This window comes from Rhinoderma darwinii, chromosome 2, assembly GCF_050947455.1.
Source record: "Rhinoderma darwinii isolate aRhiDar2 chromosome 2, aRhiDar2.hap1, whole genome shotgun sequence".
Classification (NCBI taxonomy): Eukaryota; Metazoa; Chordata; class Amphibia; order Anura; family Rhinodermatidae; genus Rhinoderma; species Rhinoderma darwinii.
The window spans coordinates 13,237,621-13,260,825 of NC_134688.1; the positions used below are offsets into that span (position 1 = coordinate 13,237,621).

Sequence of the window (23,205 nt, forward strand, 5' to 3'; positions counted from 1 at the left end):
CTTTAAATTGTTGTAAATATTAGTTACAGTACAAATATGGCCGCCATTAGAGTTTTCACAAGGAGTATTCACACAATGTACATAAACATAACACGTCCTATGCTTTCTATACTTTAGTGACACATAAGGGGTCACTTCCCATCTGCTTTCCTCTTCCAGGTTGTTTTCCCAGCTTGCCAAAAGTACAAATCACCAGACAAACGTGTCAGTGACAGACAGTGTCAGTGCTCGGCCCGTGTCACAGTGAAAAGAATAAAAACATCATCGATATACCGGATCCGGCTAATGGAGGGAGCGAAGTGCAGGCCGGGAAGGGATCTGGCGCTATGCCAAGCTAATGCCTTGTCATTATGTGACCGCTGAGATTTTAATACAGCGATGTCTGAATCGTCTGGACTAACATCTATTTATCTGCCGGAACATTTCACGAGTGAAATGTTGGCACTGCAAGAGCTTTTAGCAGGCTCCAAGAAAACACATTTGGTGAAAAGGAATAAAGCTCTTTAGTCCTTAATCAAGTGAAGGCTTGAACTTGGTGTGAAGAAGCATCCGTAATCGTAAAAAATTAGCTCCCAGGACCATAGCCTTTCCTGCTTTAGTGGAACAACAACTCCCAGCATGCCCTGACAGTAATAGTTTTTTCAACCACTGCCTTAGAAGATGGCAAGGACTATCATTGCAGACTGTGCCGTGTGAATTATAGTCAAAGCTGCCTGTTTCTTAAAGGGGATGTGCACTATTAAACATCTTATGACATTGAGACACGAGGTCGGTTGAGGTCGGTGAGCCAAGACCACCACAATCATTGCGAATATTAAACAAATAACCAGACAGAATAAAGTTGTTGTTTTTTTTTATGACCTTGGTCTTCTGGACCTGACTACCTTGGTTTTTACTCAAGTGTCATCTGGTTATCAAGAACTTGTTAGCGGAGATGGTTCGGCTTCGGGTCGTTGCTTGGGGCTGGCATGGGCAGATGGACAAGACCCATTGATCTTGAGGACCATTGCAATCTGGGTGTACATGCTCTATGCTTGTCAAGCTGAGGATAAGTTAGTCAAAAGGCCCATTGCGACTACCGACCAAAGGCCGACATACATCTGGGAACCGCCATGCACCTCCACCGGTCATCATTGTTCAATTAGAACGATATCTCTTTGACTTGCGACAACTATAATGCCACATACAGTGAAGGAAATGAGTATTTGATCCCTTGCTGATTTTGTAAGTTTGCCCACTGTCAAAGACATGAACAGTCTAGAATTTTTAGGCTAGGTTAATTTTAACAGTGAGAGATAGATTATATAAAAAATAAAATCACATAGTCAAAATTATATATATTTATTTGCATTGTGCACAGAGAAATAAGTATTTGATCCCTTTGGCAAACAAGACTTAATACTTGGTGGCAAAACCCTTGTTGGCAAGCACAGCAGTCAGACGTTTTTTGTAGTTGATGATGAGGTTTGCACACATGTTAGATGGAATTTTGGCCCACTCCTCTTTGCAGATCATCTGTAAATCATTAAGATTTCGAGGCTGTCGCTTGGCAACTTGGATCTTCAGCTCCCTCCATAAGTTTTTGATGGGATTAAGGTCTGGATACTGGCTAGGCCACTCCATGACCTTAATGTGCTTCTTTTTGAGCCACTCCTTTGTTGCCTTGGCTGTATGTTTCGGGTCATTGTCGTGCTGGAAGACCCAGCCACGAGCCATTTTTAATGTCCTGGTGGAGGGAAGGAGGTTGTCACTCAGGATTTGACGGTACATGGCTCCATCCATTCTCCCATTGATGCGGTGAAGTAGTCCTGTGCCCTTAGCAGAGAAACACCCCAAAACATAATGTTTCCACCTCCATGCTTGACAGTGGGGACGATGTTCTTTGGGTCATAGGCAGCATTTCTCTTCCTCCAAACACGGCGAGTTGAGTTAATGCCAAAGAGCTCAATATTAGTCTCATCTGACCACAGCACCTTCTCCCAATCACTCTCAGAATCATCCAGATGTTCATTTGTAAACTTCAGATGGGCCTGTACATGTGCCTTCTTGAGCAGGGGGACCTTGCGGGCACTGCAGGATTTTAATCCATTACGGCGTAATGTGTTACCAATGCTTTTCTTGGTGACTGTGGTCCCGGCTGCCTTGAGATCATTAACAAGTTCCCCCCGTGTAGTTTTCGGCTGAGCTCTCACCTTCCTCAGGATCAAGGATACCCCACGAGGTGAGATTTTGCATGGAGCCCCAGATCGATGTCGATTGACAGTCATTTTGTATGTCTTCCATTTTCTTACTATTGCACCAACAGTTGTCTCCTTCTCACCCAGCGTCTTACTTATGGTTTTGTAGCCCATTCCAGCCTTGTGCAGGTCTATGATCTTGTCCCTGACATCCTTAGAAAGCTCTTTGGTCTTGCCCATGTTGTAGAGGTTAGAGTCAGACTGATTCATTGAGTCTGTGGACAGGAGTCTTTTATACAGGTGACCATGTAAGAGCTGTCTATAATGCAGGCACCAAGTTGATTTGGAGCGTGTAACTGGTCTGGAGGAGGCTGAACTCTTAATGGTTGGTCGGGGATCAAATACTTATTTCTCTGTGCACAATGCAAATAAATATATATCATTTTGACAATGTGATTTTCTGTTTTTTTTTAAATATAATCTATCTCTCACTGGTAAAATTAACCTAGCCTAAAAATTCTAGACTGTTCAGGTCTTTGACAGTTGGCAAACTTACAAAATCAGCAAGGGATCAAATACTTATTTCCTTCACTGTATGCGGATAGGGACACAGTTTTTAATGGAGAAAATACGTTTGAGCAACAATTTACAGTTACAATCTAAATAAAATTTGGACTCACTTTGCATGTACATTGCTTTACTGATCTAGTGCTGATGTGATGCTTTCTTCTCCATTCACATTCAAAGCTACATTTCGAATTCTAAGTGTTTCCTGTTGCCAGAGGGCAGTGCCTTAGCGCACATGTCTGACAGCAGGGTGGGGCTAAACTGTTGTCAGTTTCCAAGGGCAACCAGCAGAACTTTTTAAAAAGCTGTGTATGTGTATGGAGAAAGGCATTAAACCTTAAATATACATAAGAAAGCTGACTAACTGCAAAACAATGTAATTAACTCTTTCTGGACTGACTGAAAAGCGGAATTATGGGTAAAAATTCCACTTCAATAGAACAGATACACGCCCCTCTTGTCCACTGGTCATTGTGGTTGTCAAATTAGGGAGGCAGGTAAGGAGTTAACTAGTCTGTTTATAGAACTCCCAGAATTCCCTCTGAATAAATATTTATCACCATGTATTTCTTAGGGGGATGGTTAATAGGATGGCGCCGGTCTGGTGACAGGGGATCAAACACATGCCACCTGCTTGTAGGTACTGAATCCTTCCCTCTCAGTATGGGTACATGGCTTCCAGATGTCAGCAAATCTGCTAAGAGTCAGTAAAATGGAATATACCTCAATATACTGATTAGGCAAGTTAAAAAAAAAAAATATATAAAAAAGTACTGTATTAAGGGGCACAATACCTGAACCATGGCAGGTTGGGGTCCGGATTTTGTGGCAGCAATACAGATATTAAAATACATCTGTATTACATGTGTGTAAAACTGGCCTTGTAGGGGTTGCCTTATGAAGACGATCCCTATCCATATGCCCTACTAGAGCGGGGTCTCAGAAATCCCCTCTAGCCACCCCCGTTCTGGCAGACTCGAGCCGTCTATGTAGTATAATGGACAGCCATTCATCTGAATGGCCGACATATAATAATACATTTCTCCCGCAGCGTCAGCAGCCACACCGTCTCCCATATTAAAAGGGTGGTCTCTGATGAGACAACCCCCTTTAAAATGGCAATTCTCCCCCAAATTATTTATACTTCGATGATTATAATTAGTATCCACGTATAGATACGGTATTCTAAAACTTGGAGCCATGATGTAATTCTCCTAGCCATCTTCCTCCATCCATGTGCGGGTCACGGATAGGGACTACCAAACTAAGATGGTGCCAGCACTAAGGTGGTAATCACTTTTTTTTTTACATGGGTGATATGGCTGTTTGGTAGCTTTGGTCCTTTAAGGGGTTCTCAGCTTTGGGCAATCCCTACTTGTTAGAACAATCCTTTGACAATAAGCTGATCACAAATTGTCCTCCTACTGGGACCCCCAGTGATCAAATGTGATCTGTAGGGAAACCTGGCAGAAAGTGTTCAATTTCTCTACAGCGCCACCACAGGGGAAATTAAGCATTACACAGAGTCCATTCTTAATCAATGTGTTATTTGTAAAATGCAGGACAGGTCGTCCTCCAGAGAGAGAGAGACGCTCTATGTAACCGCTCTCCACTCTGACCAAGAGATGAGGATCCTGAACAGAGAACCCCCCTCTATTAATTTAGAGTTCCCAAGCAGGGTGTATGAAAATGGGTTTTCTAAACTGGACAATCCCTTTAACTTGAGGCCCAATGGTTAGTTTGGGTCCGGGCTTCTGAATCCCCTGCTCATCAGCGGTTATTGTCACAGTTGAGGGAAAATGCGCGACCATGTAATCAATGGCGGGGACCTCCGGAGTGCTATATGCTTGTGAAGCATCTATCGGATTTGGCTAGTATGGGGGGGGGGGGGTATCACTTTACAAACATTTGTCCACCCTACAGGACATCCTGAGTGGACAATCCCTTTAAGAACATTATTTGTGACACATAACCGATAACAAGAGATACCTGGCGATGGGGGGGGGGGGGGGGATATTACAATTCACAACGTACATAGTTTATGAAAAATAATTCTAACAATGTGAACTGAATTTAAATCAGTTCTCAGCTTTGGTGCCGTCATGTCTACAGGACTGGAAACTTGGATGACAGGTTTCAAACACAGACACATGGAGCGGATGGAGGCGACTGCACGGCGGGCATTGCCCTGTGAAGCCATCACTGGCTGCTGTGACAGGATACGGATAGTGTGCCCAGGGACCCATGTCTAGGGTATGAAGTGTGACACGGCATGTGACAGCAGTGACGGGCGGTGTGCCTTCATCGCACATCAGGTCACTGACCGCCTCGAGACATAGATCTTACACTGACGCTTGTGAATACCCCACAATCTCCTGGGGACAAACACAATGTTGTATATATTTATATAGGGCGACTGAACGCTGCAGACCGAGGCTTAGCTGTACTTCACCTGGGATAAAGATTCAGCATTTGTTCTATCCCTGTATCTAAATACCCCTGTCAGGGCAGGGTGGCTTGTTTGTGCCAACGATCCTGGAGCACAGTCATCGATAGCGACCTCCGAATAGTAGAGGATTGTTGGTGGACTGCACAAATTTCAGCACCACAAATTCCATTATCCTTCCCCAAGAAAGACGATGCCAACATTTCTGTCTATAAAGCGATGTTCACATTACGTTGGACATATGCGCCTAGAAAGGTCTTTTGTTTTTTTCTTTTTATTGTATAGGTAAGAGCAGCAGACTGCGCTGTTCTATACAGTGGGCCACTGAAAATCTAGCAGATAACACTTACAGGTGACCGGGGCAGATCTAGCAGATAATAATACTTACAGGTGACCAGGGAAGATCTAGCAGATAATAACACTTACAGGTGACCGGGGCAGATCTAGCAGATACTAATAACACTTACAGGTGACTGGGGCAGATCTAGCAGATACTATTAACACTTACACGTGACTGGGGCAGATCTAGCAGATAATAATAGCACTTACAGGTGACCGGGGCCGATCTAGCAGATAATAATAGCACTTACAGGTGACCAGGGAAGATCTAGCAGATAATAACACTTACAGGTGACTGGGGCAGATCTAGCACATACTAATAACACTTACACGTGACTGGGGCAGATCTAGCAAATAATAATAGCACTTACAGGTGACCGGGGCAGATCTAGCAGATAATAATAGCACTTACAGGTGACCGGGGCAGATCTAGCAGATAATAATAACACTTACAGGTGACCGGGGCAGATCTAGCAGATAACACTTACAGGTGACCGGAGCAGATCTAGCAGATAATAACACTTACAGGTGACCGGGCAGATCTGGCAAATAATAATAACACTTACAGGTGACCGGGGCAGATTTAGCAGATCAGAAATTTGGAGCGGCATCCTATGACAGTGGCATGTGTAAAGTAACTGAACTCTTCAGTACAACCCATTCTACTAGTAATGTGTGTCTATAGAGATTTTATGCATCTGTTTGCAATAGTTGTGGCTGAAACACACCTGAACTCCATAAATAGGAGGGCTATTATAAAGTTACAGAACTTTTCATTAAAGGAATAAGTGGGAAGTTATTTTTCAGCAAGTTATTATTCAGTTGGCTCAATTGCACCCTCTAGTTTACCAGGGATTTTGTAATAAAAGTAAAAAAAAAAACCCTGGTGACTGGTTCCCTTTAATACGATTTGTCAAAAACAGTAAAAGTAAAAAAAAAAAAAAAAACTCAAGAAATAAACAAAATTATGAAAAATTAAGAGCAGTACAGACCGGAACAGCAAAAAACATTTGAGGCAAATCACAATCTCTTGTTCGTCCTCGATCTCTTTCTAAAATGTTGGCATTTGCAGGAGTAATTTTCTAACAAACAAAATAAAGAAAGCAATGCAATTTACCGTCTTGTTCGCTCAGCGCCTCATCGCGCGAATCAAGCAACGTGCTAATTGAGTGTCCTGAGATGACACCAGCCAAATGGCAGACTCCTCTCCTCCTACCTCAGCTCCATTTCCTGAAAACAAACCGTATCCATGGCAAACACCAAAATGGGACGACAACTACACTCTATAGTGGAGAGTCAAGACCAGAGGCGTAAATACAATAAGAGGGACACATAGCAAACTTTGGAATGCCCCCCCCCCCGCCCTCGAAACGGAACTTTTACCAGCTCCATGTGAAAATAAGGCAAATACATGTAACTAGGCTGCCAATTGTGCCCTCACAGGTTTAGGAATAATCTAACTTTCCATTAAGCATTGATGGGTTTGATTTTTTTTTTTATTACTCATTAATAGCACTATACAAGGACCAACTACTATCACCATACCATGATAAGATTATAGACTACCATAAAAAGAAAGATACAACCAATATTAATCACCATAGAGAGCCCATACAGGGATCATATTCCAGTTCTACACTGGCGCTCTGCTGATTATCACACTGTACAGTACAATTACATCCAGTGACTCACAGGTGACATCTTCTCTGATTGGAGGAGTCATTCACTTTCCTTTTTCCCTCAATCCGACTCAGCCAACTAATCCCGGCTATGACTCGTCTCTGCAGAGTTTGCTGCCCAGATGTCTTTAGCGCTTCACTATACCAGCACTTCCTCACCCTGTACAGAAACTTCCTATCCTGCTTTCACCTTTCCCAGTGTCCTACTGCTGCAAAAATAGTGCCCCACAGATTGTGCCTCCAACAATAACGACACAGATAATGCCAGTGAAAATAACAGTGACAAACAGCTAGTGCCCCACACTGTAATAGTACCCTCACACAGTAATAGTCTCCACATTTAGCACAACACAGTACTAGTGCCTCTTCATACTCTACACACCTTCATAGTGCTATTTTTTTTGATGACACACCGTAATATTGCCCCAACAGTGATGATGCCCCCTTACAGTAATAATGCTTCCTTAGTGCCCCTCACACAGAAAGGATGCTTTCTTAGTGCCTCACAGTAATAATGCCCCCTTAGTACCCCTTACACAGTAATGATGCCCGCCCCCTTAGTGGCCCCACAAAGTATGATGGCTTCTTGGTGCCTCCCCACACAGTAATAATGCTCTCTTAATGACCCCCACAGTAGTAATGCCCCATTGGTATACCTAAAAAGTATGATGATCTCTTAGCGCCTCCCACACAGAATAAGTGCCCCTTAAAGTAATATTTACCAAGCCCCGATCCCACGACGAAAGCAGCAGGCCTCTTCTGGTCTGTGCAGTCCACATATACAATTGAACGTGGCAGTCGCATGGGGACCCGGGCTACAGGCCAAAAATCAAGGGCTTGGCCCCCTGGATGCCAGGTGCAAGCAACGCCACTGATAGAATGAATACGGTCTGCTGGCGCCTTGTATCCAAGTCCATCACGTGTGATATCTGCTGGGGGCCCCCGTATCTAAGCCCATCACGTATCATATCTGTCCACAGGTTGGGTATGGTATTTGTCCATTCCCTTCAATGGAGCGGAGCTGCAATACAACACATAACCTGTGGACAGGTGTGGTGCTGTTTTTGGAAAGAAGCAGCGATGTTTTTCTAATCTTAATCTCACCCTTTTGGGAATGTTTTCCTTATTCCCCTACCCTGTATGTTATAGAAATAGTAAAACAGAACAGTGTTACTTTTTCATTACTGGGGGTCCTAACAAGTGAATATGGTCGTGCTGCAGGTAGCTGGGAGGGCCGCGGTGTTTATACAGGGCTGTAGCCTCTTCATTCTTAGGTGTGGTTGATCGTCGGACCTGTTATTTATTGCGACCTCTTATTCTATATCGATCGCTTAGATCTAATTTATCAGCATACGCTAAATAGGGACATATTTTTCAGTGGATGGTCTAGACTGGAAACTCTGTAGCAAACCCTCAGCTTTGAGCAGGCAGCCGGTTCCCTACAGGTCATATCTTAGTAACATAATCGCTAATGATCGTTTTTTCCACTCGGATCCTTAACAATTCTTAACGTTGCGTCACCGTAAAGGGGTTGTCTCATCACAATCAATCCTTTATTGTGAGAGCTGCAGATGATCGTCACTGATCCGGCTACGGAAGCCCCCCGCAGCTAGAGGAAGATGCCGTCAGCTGCCCACGTCCCCCGCAGTGGACGCTACTGGGAAATGTAGTATTACCAGTGGTCCAACGATCGCAGTAGCAGGGGGTGTGACTGCGGCCGGGCTGAAGATGGACTCCCCCCGATACCCCCATCAGGCCCCGTCACTGTGTCGTGGCACATAGAAGGTCCTGAGTGACACTGGGCTGTGCCAGGACATTCTACACAACGGATCAGAGGAAAACATCCAGTGTCAGGTCCTTCTATACTCCGTGTCACTGAGGCTTGAAGTGGCCTTTGGGGATCCGGGGCGGGCCCTGGAGAAAATCTAGGAGCGGTAAGTAAATGCTTTATTTTTTTTAATGTTTGATCAGGGGTCTGATCGGAGGGGGGGGGGGGATTTAAAAGTGCGGCAAGGGACCTCACACTCTATAGTTACGCCCCTGAGTATTATAAGTGATCGGATGCAGCAGGGCTAGAATCACTGATGGTCAACAACTGGCTCATAGAAGGGAAGAAGCAATGCGGCATCTGTCACTGTAGTCTGGGTTTTAGGAGATTCAATATTTTTCCCCCAGAAATAGCGCCACTCTAGCTCATAGGCTGCATCTGGTATTGCAGGTCAGATCCATTTACTAGCAAAGGACTGAGCTGCAATACCAAATACAGCCTATGAACAATAGTAGCACTGTTTCTTGGAAGAAGTAGAAAATTGCCTTTATTTTTTTCCTAATGGCATACAATCCCTTTAAGACTTTTTATTTTTGCCAGTCAAGGCTTCTCCTTTCCAGAAACCCATTTTCTACGTTCTTGTAGGATCTTCGGTCATATTAGACAGGGGATTTACTGTACTTTGATATATTAAAAAAAGGAAAGAATAATAGGTCTCAAAGATTTCACCATGCACTTACCCTCCCCTACCTTGGCCTATCAATCCGCACCTGGGTGGGGGTGGGTTCCAGTAAGTGGTTTTACCAGGTCACTCCGCAGGCTGCCCGAATATCAGGAAAGTGAAGTCGACATAAACAGAAGTGCGGCAAAGAACAATTGTGAAAATCACGAACACTCATCCTTCATTTATAGATCAATCTGTGGAAAACAACACAGGAGGGGGAGGTGGATCCTACTTTCTACACACCGTCCAAAAACAGTCTGGAAAATACCCGTTTGGGCCCATTGGAATATTGGCAAAGACGATATTTGCGGAGAAATTCTCACCAGGGTGTAGGATGTTGGGATTAAGAATTGCTATGAACACCGGTCACTTTCCATAGGAGCTCACAACAACACGAGTCCAATGGGGGGGGGGGGGCGTATTTATGGTGTATGCAGCGGGTTGAAGGCCCGCACCAGGAGGATGATCCCTATTATGATTTAGCTACGGGCCCTAAAGGTCCCCATACACATTAGATGAAAGTTGGCTAAACCTGCAGATTTCTAATTTAGTATGTGAATTGGGGTCTACCGACTCTCTGCCGAAATAGATATAGGGGGCGGGGGGAATCGGGGAATATTAGATTGCCACATGCCTGGTCCTGTGTTTCTGTGCAAGATAATCTGCTGTCAGAGGAGTCTGGCAGCAGCTTTGTGTAAAATATCTTTGTATGCTGTAGCATTAACGTTATCCTTCACTGAAAAACAAAGGGTCCGAACCCTGAAAAACAACCCCAGACCATTACCCATACCTCCCAACCGTCCCGATTCCGGCGGGACAGTCCCGGTTTCTCACCGCTGTCCCGCCGGTCTTCAAAATGTCCCGCTGGGGGCTGCATCAAAACAGCTGACTGCAGTAGCTATCAGAAGAAGGCAGGAGTCTTACGGCGGTGTTCTCACTGGGATCGATACCAGCCCGGGAGTGGATCAGTCCAGTCACCTGACCTCACCGGTCAGGTGACTGGACTGGTCCACTCCCGGGCTGGCATCGACACCAGTGAGAACGCCGCTGCAAGACCCCTGCCGCCTTCTGACGGTGAGTGAAAGCAGAGTGCATGTGAGGAGGAGGAGGAGGGACTTCTCCTGGAAGGGGGGGGGGGGTGGGTGCAACCTACAGAGGGCTGGGTGGCATTACCTGCCGGGGGCTGGGTGGCATTACCTGCCGGGGGCTGGGTGGCATTACCTGCCGGGGGCTGGGTGGCATTACCTGCAAGGGGCTGGGTGGCATTACCTACCAGGGGGGCTGTGGCATTACCTACCAGGGGGGCTGTGGCATTATCTACAGAGGGAAGTGTGTGGCAACAAATTTAAATGAAATTAATCCGATTTTAAAACAGACAGGGAAAAAAACGGATGCAAAACGGGTCAAAATCAGCCGTTAAAAACGGCAACACGGCCCGGAACGGAATCGGAACGGATGCAAAACGGCTGGGAAAAATGGCCCAAAACGGCAGTTTTTATCGCTCGACACTCGGACCCTGTCGTGTGACTAAGGCCTAAGGGGCTGTGTGTTACGCTACCTACAGGGGGGCTGTGTCTGGCGCTATCTACAGGGGGCAGTATCTGGCGCCATCTTCAGGGGGCCTGTATCTGGAGCTATCTACAGGGGGCCTGTATCTGGAGCTATCTACAGAGGGCCTGTATCTGGAGCTATCTACAGGGGGCCAGATAGTGAGCCGTGATTCATTACTTTAGAGAACACGCTGCTCCAGAGTCCAGTGATGACGTGCTTTACACCATTCCAGCTGCCTCTTGGCATTGTGCATGGTGATCTTAGACTTGTGACCATAGAAACCCATTTCCTAACGCTCCGGACACAGAGTTCTGGCGTCGATGTTCTTTCCAGAGGCACGGGCTTCAACACTTGGTGGCCTTGCTCTGAGTTTGCATGGTCTAGCGCTTACTCCTGGACGCTTCGAGGAGCCCTTAGATGGCATGGAGAGTTGCTCTGGCCATTGAGCCTCCTGTCAGGAGCATAGCTATAGGGGGTCGCAGCGGTCGCACTTGCGACCGGGCACCTAAGCCTGGGGGGGCCACACAGGGCGCTAATGCGAATTCTTTATGTACCGTGATGTCGGCACTTCGTGGTTATGGGCAGGGCTCCTTTAGACGTCACGCGTTCCAGCCAGTGTGGAACAGCCGATGCAGAAGAGCATGGAAGACTCTAGGTGAGCTGCAGAGGGGGCTCATAATGTATGTGTGTTGCATTGTACTGTCTGGGTTTGCGGTGGAGAGAGGAGAGCACCCCCCCCCCCTCTCCTCTCTCCACCACAAAGACAAACTGCACAATACAATACATTACAAACTGCGGGTTGCAACCCCCTGGGGCATTGTGTGAAGACCTCCGGAGGGGTCGCAAGCCACTCACCGAGGTCCCGGTTCCAACTGTATCTGCGTCCTCAGGAGGTAGATACAGTTGTACAGTTGAATTTAATACTGGAGCAAGGAGCTGACGGCTCCTCACTCCAGCATTCACTGTGCCGTGAGCTATTAGAGGCTCGGCGCAGACAGGCGCGATTTAGTGACGTCATTCCGCTTGTCTGCGCCAAGTTACTCACAGCACAGGCCAAAGGAGGAGAGGGATCTCCTCCACCTGTCGTGGGAACTGGGATAGGTAAGTAATTTTATTACTGAGCCTGAGCCCCTGATGAGACAGAAGGTCTCATTTCAGACTACCACAGACTCCAACAGAGTCACTGATCATAGCTGTACCCTAATGCAGCAGAGCTTGCAGACACTGAAGCGCCTAGGGAGAGTGTCAGGGACTGCAAGGGGTTAAGAAAGGATGGAACGGTTTAAAATAATGCCCAGGACCAGGATTGGTTAACAAGGAGTAAGAGGGGCGTGGTTAAGAAGATATAAGGCAGGGGTTTGGAGCAGAAACCCCTCTTACCTTCAAGCTGCAGTGGAAGAAACACCCGCCCTCCCTCCCCTGGTGGTTTTGGTTTTGTTTTTGGTTTTGTTTTTGAAAGATTTTTCTACGGTTATATTCTTGTTCTGGCGTTTTTTCTGTTTTTTTCGTAGATGTCACAGCTGGCGGAAAGTACGGCAGATGAAGACGGAGGTAGCACCCTACATGCCTGATGGAGACAGGGAGCATCGGCATTTCAGGAGGAGAGAGAAATAAATATATATATATATATATATATCTTCATGCCGATGTTTGTAAATAAGAATAAAGCTGTGGCCACTTCCACATTTCCATAAAGAAGGTGTTGGTGTGTTGATTCAAAGAAGGATGGTTAAGGTCCTGGGCAGGTAAAGTGGATAATGGGTCCTTGCAGTCTTAAAAAAAACCAAAAAACAGCCTAGACGGAAGAGAACAAATAGCAGGTATCTATCACCCCTGGGGTAGTGGCTAAAATATAAATTTTTAGGCCCCAAATGGAATTCTGCTTTAACATAATGCAGTAGGTTTACCTGCAGTCCCATGTAAGCCCACAGACAAAACATGGGGATATCAAAAAATGTGCTCCATTTTGCCGGCTTTATCAGATGAGGGATAAATCTCTTCCAATATTTAACCACTAAGTGAATAAAAAATATTTTTTTTATAATGATATACCCGTAAATTGAAAGAAAAAATTCTGCCAAAATATTTTTTTTTAACAAAAACAAAAAAAAAAACAACCCATTGTAACGGTGTTGTGCCGTTTATATTCCCTGTTACAGTATGGTTTGCAGAAATTTGCAGTTTTTATATCCCTGACACCTATTTTCCCAAGACATGAAATGTGTCAGACTCCACCCATTTGTCATTTCTCTATACAAGCATCAGTTATCATGTGACAACTAAGCTCCGCCCAGGGAAAGAAAGATTTAGAAAACGGCAGCTGAAAAAAAAAAAAAATCATTGGAGATAAGTAAAAATAAAGGGCTATAGATACATATAGAATTTTGGAGGAAGAGGAGGAGGTCATAAGATTATATGATAGCTGGAGTTCTCCTTTATTCATTTACTATATTAAATATAAAACGTCTCCTTGTGATCGCCCGTCAGCTCGCTGTCAGATTTGACGGATGACTCTGATGGACACGAGCGAGCGTTCTCTTTAATGACAGGCGGCCATGGGTAAAATATAATCTAACGGAAGAAAACATTGATCTATGGGTTAGAGGAGCATTTATTATGTGGAGAGAAGTTAATAGGATATTGGAAAAATAATAAATGGCGGATAAGACGCCACATGTCCAACACGTACACAATCACCCAATCATCTACAGAATGATTTGGAGAATTGGCGGAGTAGTTACCCGTAGTACATACTCGCTGACATCTGAGAAGGGGCTTTAGGGAGAGAATGAAAAGCGTTGAATGACACAGCGTGCGCAATAAATTTCCCCCTATGCCCTACCCATTTATATAGGGCCCAACCTAATGGGGTTTGAATCCCAAATAGTGCAAATGACCCCCCTTTATCACAGCTCAAAATGAATACAGACCCCTCAACAGATACAAACCCAAAGCCAGACCCCAGAATACAGACTCCCCTAAATATAGACTCGACCCCCAAAATAAATAGACCCCAGACCAGACTCCAAAATAAAATACAGACCCCCATATTAGACGCCTTAAATACAGACCTCCAAAGAAATACAGACCCCCTTAACAAATACAGACCAAACCCCTAAATACAAACCCCAGACCAGACCCCTAAATACAAACCTCATAATATGGACACCAGACCCCCAAATAGACCCCAGACCAAACCGCAAAATAAAATACAGACCCGTACCAGATGCCCTAAACAAATACAGAGCCCAGCCCCCAAAACAAATAGACCCCAGACCCCCTAAACAAATACAGACCCCCTAAACACTGACCCCAGGCCTGACCCCCAAAATACAGCCCCCAGACCAGACCCCCTAAATCCAGATCTCCAGACTAAACTCTAAACGAAATAAAGACCCCAGACCAGACTTACTAAATAAATAGATCTCCTAAATACAGACCCCAAACTAAACCCCAAAATAAATACAGACCCCCGGACCATTTTTTCCAGGAGTCTCCCATATATTCCGGGAGCGTTGGCAGGTGTGCGATAGCAAACTACGCAAGTCATAACCGGGCGGGAGGTCAGGCTCCTTTAAATGATGCCATAATAGCGTTGAGTTAAGGGTGCACTTACTAAATGGTTGGAGAAATTCTATTAGAGGGTCCAAGTTAGAGTTGACATCTATGGGGTCATATAAGGTACCTGCGAACGCTACACAACTTTATACGTAACATGTCCAAGATCCGCCTTAAATATGGTGTTTATTTGTGTAGCGACGGGTGTCCGATTCTCCCTGAAATGCCCATTAGTAAAAAAATATGGTTCCCGGATTTTGACTGAGACCCACTCACTCCTTACACTGGCTCAGCTCCCTCCATGCTGGCGACAATTACTTCTATTCATTGACCTTTCCGGGAAGCATGGATATTACAGACATGTAGTGATGAAGCAGAGCTCAAAATCTTCTTTTACTCACTACTCACTTAGATACTTGTAGTTTACCATGTAGTTTATCTCTCTAGCCTTGTTGTTGTATAAATAAGCTCTACATACACTGAATTCCTGCTCAGCTTGTGCAGAGCTTAGCTGCAGTGTAAGGGCAGATTCACACGAACGTTGCGTTTTTGCGCGCGCAAACAACGCGGCGTTTTGCGAGCGCAAAAACCATTTGACAGCTGCGTGTGTCATGCGTGTCTGATGCGCGGCTGCGTGATTTTCGCGCAGCCGGCATCATAGAGATGAGGCTTGTCGATGCCCGTCACTGTCCAAGGTGCTGAAAGAGCTAAATCTTTCAGCACCCTCGACAGTGAATGCCGAACACAACAGCGAAAAACCTGTAAAAAAAAAAGATAAAGTTCCTACTTACCGAGAACTTCCCGGCCGTTGCCTTGGTGACGCGTCCTTGGTGACGCGCCTCTCTTGACATCGGGCCCCACCTCCCTGGATGACGCGGCAGTCCAAGTGACCGCTGCAGCCTGTGATTGGCTGCAGCCTGTGCTTGGCCTGTGATTGGCTGGAGCTGTCACTTGAACTGAAGTGTCATCCCGGGAGGTCGGACTGCAGGAAGGAGACAGGAGTAATCGGTAAGTTAGAACTTCGTTTTTTTTTTACAGGTTCATGTATTTTGGGATCACAAGTCACTGTCCATGGTGCTGAAACAGTTTAACTCTTTCAGCACCATGCACAGTGAATGTCTCCCGACGCCGCGGACCGGAAATTTTTTGGCCGGGTTCGGCCAAAACGAGTTTGGCCGAACCCGGTGAAGTTAGCTTCGGTTGTCGGGGTTCGCTCCTCGCAAAGACACTCCGTTTGGATGCTTGGAAACAGAAAAGCACGTGGTGCTTTTCCGTTTCCATTCATCCTTTTGACAGCTGTTGCGCAAACACGCAGTTCGCACGGAAGTGCTTCCGTGCGACATGCGTGGTTTTCACGCACCCATTGACTTCAATGGGTGCGTGATGCGTGAAATACGCATAGTTATTGAACCTGTCGCGTATTTTGCGCAGCGAACAAACGCTGCGCAAAATACACGGACTGTGTGTACTGCCCCATAGACTTCTATAGGGCATTGCGTGCCGCGCGAAAACCACGCGCCCTACACGCTGCCAAATCACGCTCGTGTGAATCCCCCCTAAAGCATGGAGGATAAATGGAAAAGCAGCCTGAGACAGCAGGTGGATATTAGACATCAAATTTCACTGATCATAGCTGTGCCCCAATGAAGCAAAGTTAAAAACTTTATGACACTAAAGAGAAGGAATAGACCGCATCTACAAATCTACTTCAACCAAATGAAGTAGAATCATCGGTCTATGTACAAGAATATAACTACTATAATACTGCCTCCTATATACAAGAATATAACTACTATAATACTGCCTCCTATATACAAGAATGTAACTACTATAATACTGCTCCTATATACAAGAATATAACTACTATAATACTGCTCCTATATACAAGAATATAACTACTATAATACTGCGCCTATATACAAGAATATAACTACTATAATACTGCCTCCTATATACAAGAATATAACTACTATAATACTGCCCTATATACAAGAATATAACTACTATAATACTGCCTCCTATATACAAGAATATAACTACTATAATACTGCCCCATATATACAAGAATATAACTACTATAATACTGCCCCCTATGTACAAGAATATAACTACTATAATACTGCCCCCTATATACAAGAATATAACTACTATAATACTGCCCCTATATACAAGAATATAACTACTATAATACTGCGCCTATATACAAGAATATAACTACTATAATACTGCTCCTATATACAAGAATATAACTACTATAATACTGCCTCCTATATACAAGAATGTAACTACTATAATACTGCTCCTATATACAAGAATATAACTACTATAATACTGCTCCTATATACAAGAATATAACTACTATAATACTGCGCCTATATACAAGAATATAACTACTATAATACTGCCTCCTATATACAAGAATATAACTACTATAATACTGCCCTATATACAAGAATATAACTACTATAATACTGCCTCCTATATACAAGAATATAACTACTATAATACTGCCCCATATATACAAGAATATAACTACTATAATACTGCCCCCTATGTACAAGAATATAACTACTATAATACTGCCCCCTATATACAAGAATATAACTACTATAATACTGCCCCTATATACAAGAATATAACTACTATAATACTGCCTCCTATATACAAGAATATAACTACTATAATACTGCCCCATATATACAAGAATATAACTACTATAATACTGCCCCCTATGTACAAGAATATAACTACTATAATACTGCCCCCTATATACAAGAATATAACTACTATAATACTGCCCCCTATATACAAGAATATAACTACTATAATACTGCTCCTATATACAAGAATATAACTACTATAATACTGCCTCCTATATACAAGAATATAACTACTATAATACTGCCTCCTATATACAAGAATATAACTACTATAATACTGCCTCCTATGTACAGGAATATAACTACTATAATACTGCCCCTATATACAAGAATATAACTACTATAATACTGCCCCCTATACACAAGAATATAACTACTATAATATTGCACCCTATATACAAGAATATAACTACTATAATACTGCCCCCTATATACACAAGAATATAACTATTATAATACTGCCCCTATATACAAGAATATAACTATATTCTTGTATATAGGGGCAGTATTATAGTAGTTATATTCTTGTGTATAGGGGGCAGTATTATAGTAGTTATATTCTTGTATATAGGGGCAGTATTATAGTAACTACTATAATACTGCCCCTATATACAAGAATATAACTACTATAATACTGCCCCCTATACACAAGAATATAACTACTATAATATTGCACCCTATATACAAGAATATAACTACTATAATACTGCCCCCTATATACAAGAATATAACTACTATAATACTGCCCCTATGTACAAGAATAGAACTACTGTAATACTGTCCCCTATATACAAGAATATAACTACTATAATACTGCTCCTATATACAAGAATATAACTACAATAATACTGCCCCTATACACAAGAATATAACTACTATAATACTGCCTCCTATATACAAGAACATAACTACTATAATACTGCCCCTATATACAAGAATATAACTACTATAATACTGCCTCCTATATACAAGAATATAACTACTATAATACTGCCCCTATATACAAGAATATAACTACTATAATACTGCTCCTATATACAAGAATATAACTACTATAATACTGCCCCAATATACAAGAATATAACGACTATAATACTGCCCCCCTATATACAAGAATATAACTACTATAATACTGCCCCTATATACAAGAATATAACTACTGTAATACTGCCCCTATATACAAGAATATAACTACTATAATACTGCTCCTATATACAAGAATAGAACTACTATAATACTGCCCCATATATACAAGAATTTAACTACTATAATACTGCCCCCCTATATACAAGAATATAACTACTATAATACTGCTCCTATATACAAGAATATAACTACTATAATACTGCCTCCTATATACAAGAATATAACTACTATAATACTGCCCCCTATATACAAGAATATAACTACTATAATACTGCCTCCTATATACAATAATATAACTACTATAATACTGCCCCCTATATACAAGAATATAACTATTATATTACTGCTCCTATATACAAGAATATAACTCCTATAATACTACCCCTATATACAAGAATATAACTACTATAAGGCCTCATGCACACGACCGTAGCCGTGTGCACGGCCGTGATTTTCGGGTCGGCCGGCTGCGGACGGTCAGCCGCAGGCCGCCCGCACATGCACATGGCCGCGGCCATTGTTTTCAATGAGCCCGGACCACAGAACCGGGCCGTAATAAGACATGCCCGTTCTTTCTGCGGTCCGGGCTCCCGGGCCGTGCACGGACCGCAAAAACTACTGTCGTGTGCACGGCCCCATAGAAAAGAATGGGGCCGCAATTCTCCCATGGATTTTCAGGGGAATTGCGGCCGCAAAAACACGGTCGTGTGCATGAGGCCTAATACTGCCCCTATACACAAGAATATAACTACTATAATACTGCCCCTATATACAAGAATATAACTATATTCTTGTATATAGGGGCAGTATTATAGTAGTAATATTCTTGTGTATAGGGGGCAGTATTATAGTAGTTATATTCTTGTACATAGACCGATGATTCTACTTCATTTGGTTGAAGTAGATTTGTAGATGCGGTCTATTCCTTCTCTTTAGTGTCATAAAGTTTTTAACTTTGCTTCATTGGGGCACAGCTATGATCAGTGAAATTTACAAGAATATAACTACTATAATACTGCTCCTATATACAAGAATATAACTACTATAATACTGCCCCCTATATACACAAGAATATAACTACTATAATACTGCCCCCTATGTACAAGAATATAACTACTATAATACTGCCCCTATGTACAAGAATAGAACTACTGTAATACTGTCCCCTATATACAAGAATATTACTACTATAATACTGCCCTATATACAAGAATATAACTACTATAATACTGCTCCTATATACAAGAATATAACTACTATAATACTGCTCCTATATACAAGAATATAACTACTATAATACTGCCCCTATATACAAGAATATAACTACTATAATACTGCCTCCTATATACAAGAATATTACTACTATAATACTGCCCTATATACAAGAATATATCTACTATAATACTGCTCCTATATACAAGAATATAACTACTATAATACTGCCCCTATATACAAGAATATAACTACTATAATACTGCCTCCTATATACAAGAATATTACTACTATAATACTGCCCTATATACAAGAATATATCTACTATAATACTGCTCCTATATACAAGAATATAACTACTATAATACTGCTCCTATATACAAGAATATAACTACTATAATACTGCCCTATAAACAAGAATATAACTACTATAATACTGCCTCCTATGTACAAGAATATAACTACTATAATACTGCCCCCTATATACAAGAACATAACTACTATAATACTGCCTCCTATATACAAGAATATAACTACTATAATACTGCTTGCTCCTATATAAAAGAATATAACTACTATAATACTGCCCCCTATATACAAGAATAGAACTACTATAATACTGCCCCTATATACAAGAATATAACTACTATAATACTGCCCCCTATATACAAGAATATAACTAATATAATACTGCCCCCTATATACAAGAATAGAACTACTATAATACTGCCCCTATATACAAGAATATAACTACTATAATACTGCTCCTATATACAAGAATATAACTACTATAATACTGCCCCCTATATACAAGAATATAACTACTATAATACTGCCCCCTATACAAGAATATAACTACTATAATACTGCCCCTATATACAAGAATATAACTACTATAATACTGCCCTCTATATACAAGAATATAACTACTATAATACTGCCCGCTATATACAAGAATATAACTACTATAATACTGCCCACTATATACAAGAATATAACTACTATAATACTGCCTCCTATATACAAGAATATAACTACTATAATACTGCCCCTATATACAAGAGTATAACTACTATAATACTGCCCCCTATGGATAAGAATGCAAGTATTTTCGCTATATAGACGTTAGATGTGATTTGTCCTGTAGTGCAGTTTTCATGCTCTGTATAATCATGGTGACAGGTGAATTACTCAGGTACTTTGTACCCATAGGGAAGGAGAACACACAGACATGATGAATTTGTAGGCCCGGTGAGGAATACTTTGGTATGTCGCTGTTGTTTTTCTTTTTTCTACAGATTGAGGAAGTGGATTATTAAAAGAGTAAAGCAATTGTGACAGCGCTCCGGGGTCTGACATGAATGGAATCTGTTTATCCCTTGACACTCATTACCGGTCTTGTTACAAATCTAACTCTAGGAACACACACAAGCGTGTTCAGGGTGGATATGCTGCGTCAAGCTGCACAGTGTATCCGCCACGAAAACCGCAGGGAATGGCGTCCGAAAAACCGCACCACACTGGCGTTTTTTTGGGCGGAATTTCCGCTGTGGAAAGCAGCGCTGGAAAAAACAAACATTCATACTTACGCCCCTTTCCTCTCTTTTGTGATTGGCTGCAGCGGTCACATGGGATGAAACCTCTCAGGAGGCCGGACTGGAGAGGGTAGCAGGAAACTCTGGGTAAGTATAAAACTTTTTTTTTTCTTGCTTGCGATTTTTGCGGCGGAATCGCTGCGATTCTGCCGCTAATGTTGCAACACAAACCACTGCCGGTTTAAAGAGGACCTGTCACTAGTTTAGTAATGTCCAATCTCCTCACTAATCTAATAGGCCACACTAATAATAAAAGTGAAAATTGTATCCCAAAACATTATTTTAGAAGTTATGAGCTTTTTTTCCAAATATGCAAATGAGGCTATACTAGCCAAGTGGGAGGTAACAGCAGCGATTCTCCGGAGGTGGAGCCTCCTCACAGCCTCTGACACTGTCCTATCAGCATGAGGCTGCTTCACACAGTGTGAGAGACTGAGGCTGGGGGGAAGGGGGATCACTTCAAATAGCCATATCCCCGGCTGTGGACCAGCTAGAACAGTGGTTCTGGTGAAATATGAAAGAGGAGATTCTAATCTTTCATATGACACCAGTTCTAGCTGTGAAACTACCAGAAATATCACCAGTTAAACACAGTCAGCAGTTGAAGCTGTATACTATATGATCAGGCTGCGTTGCTGGGCAGGGAAGGGGGAGAAGCTGTATCCGCCCTGTGCGCCGCAGAGAATTCTGGGTGAAAGAACGCACCAAAGTGTTGTGCCGTTTTTCGCCTGGAATGTCCGCTGTGGAATACGGCAGCATTTAGTCGGCCTGCTAACAGGCCAGATTCCTGGGAGGACGCTTTATCCCATGTGACTGCCGCTACAGCCTGTGATTGGCCGCAGCGGTCACATGGGATGAAACATCAACCCAGGAGGCCGGCCTTGAGGAAGCAGCACAGACTTCTGGGTAAGTATAAGAATTTTTTATTTTCCGAGTTACGTTTTTTTGCGGTGGAATCTGCTTTTTGTTGCGGGCTTTACATCCCCATTGAATTCAAATTGGAAAACCTGCAACAAATAGGCAACGTTTACACAAATAAATTTGACCCGCTGCGGAAAAAAATTACGCACCACAGGTCAACTTCTGAGTGTTTTTTCCGCTCGGTATTTACGCAACGTGTGGATGAGATTTGTTCTCAATTATCTACTTTGCTGCTACTGGATTTTCCGCAACTAATTCCATCGTGGAAAATCCGCAGTATTTACGCAACGTGTGAACTGACCCTAATAGGGACAGAGGTGTATTGAGAGGGGAAGACAAGGGGGTGATCTGACAAAAAAAACAAAAACATAACTAAACCTCACACTACTGTTTTATTCATTTCAACAGTGTAGGAAAGCAAGGATTGTGTGGGGGACTACTAGTCCCAGCAATCTTCAACTATGCTTGAAGGTATTCGGGTGCAGTATACAGGGCCGCCATCAGGGGGGTATTAGGGGTAGTGGTGTGAGGGGCCCGGCCCAACCTAACTGAAAGGGGGGCCCGGCAACTGCCGCAACATTCTTTTGGTAGGAAAAAACGGGCCCCTGTAATGGGGCCCGTTTTTTTCACCAAAAGAATGTCGTGAGCTGCTGCTGCTGCTGCGGGCCCCCTCCCCTCGTCATGGGGGGCCGTCAAACAGTCCGCCCGCGCGCGCGCACCCGATCGCGCGCACAAGGAAACTCCCGCGCGTGCGCACTCGCGAGCGCGCAACCACGAACGCCCGCACTGGAGACCGCCCGCGCGCACCCGCGATCGGCCGCGCGCGCACCCGCGAACGAAGCGCGCGCAGCCGCGGACACAC

The 23,205-nt window shown here is 43.3% G+C and overlaps 1 protein-coding gene across 1 annotated transcript in view; it reads right to left on the reverse strand.

The window, feature by feature from the left end:
• GAB2 (GRB2 associated binding protein 2) overlaps positions 1-23,205 on the reverse strand; it is a 180,662-nt gene that overhangs the window by 56,124 nt on the left and 101,333 nt on the right. The gene's annotated exons all lie outside the window — the stretch shown is intronic.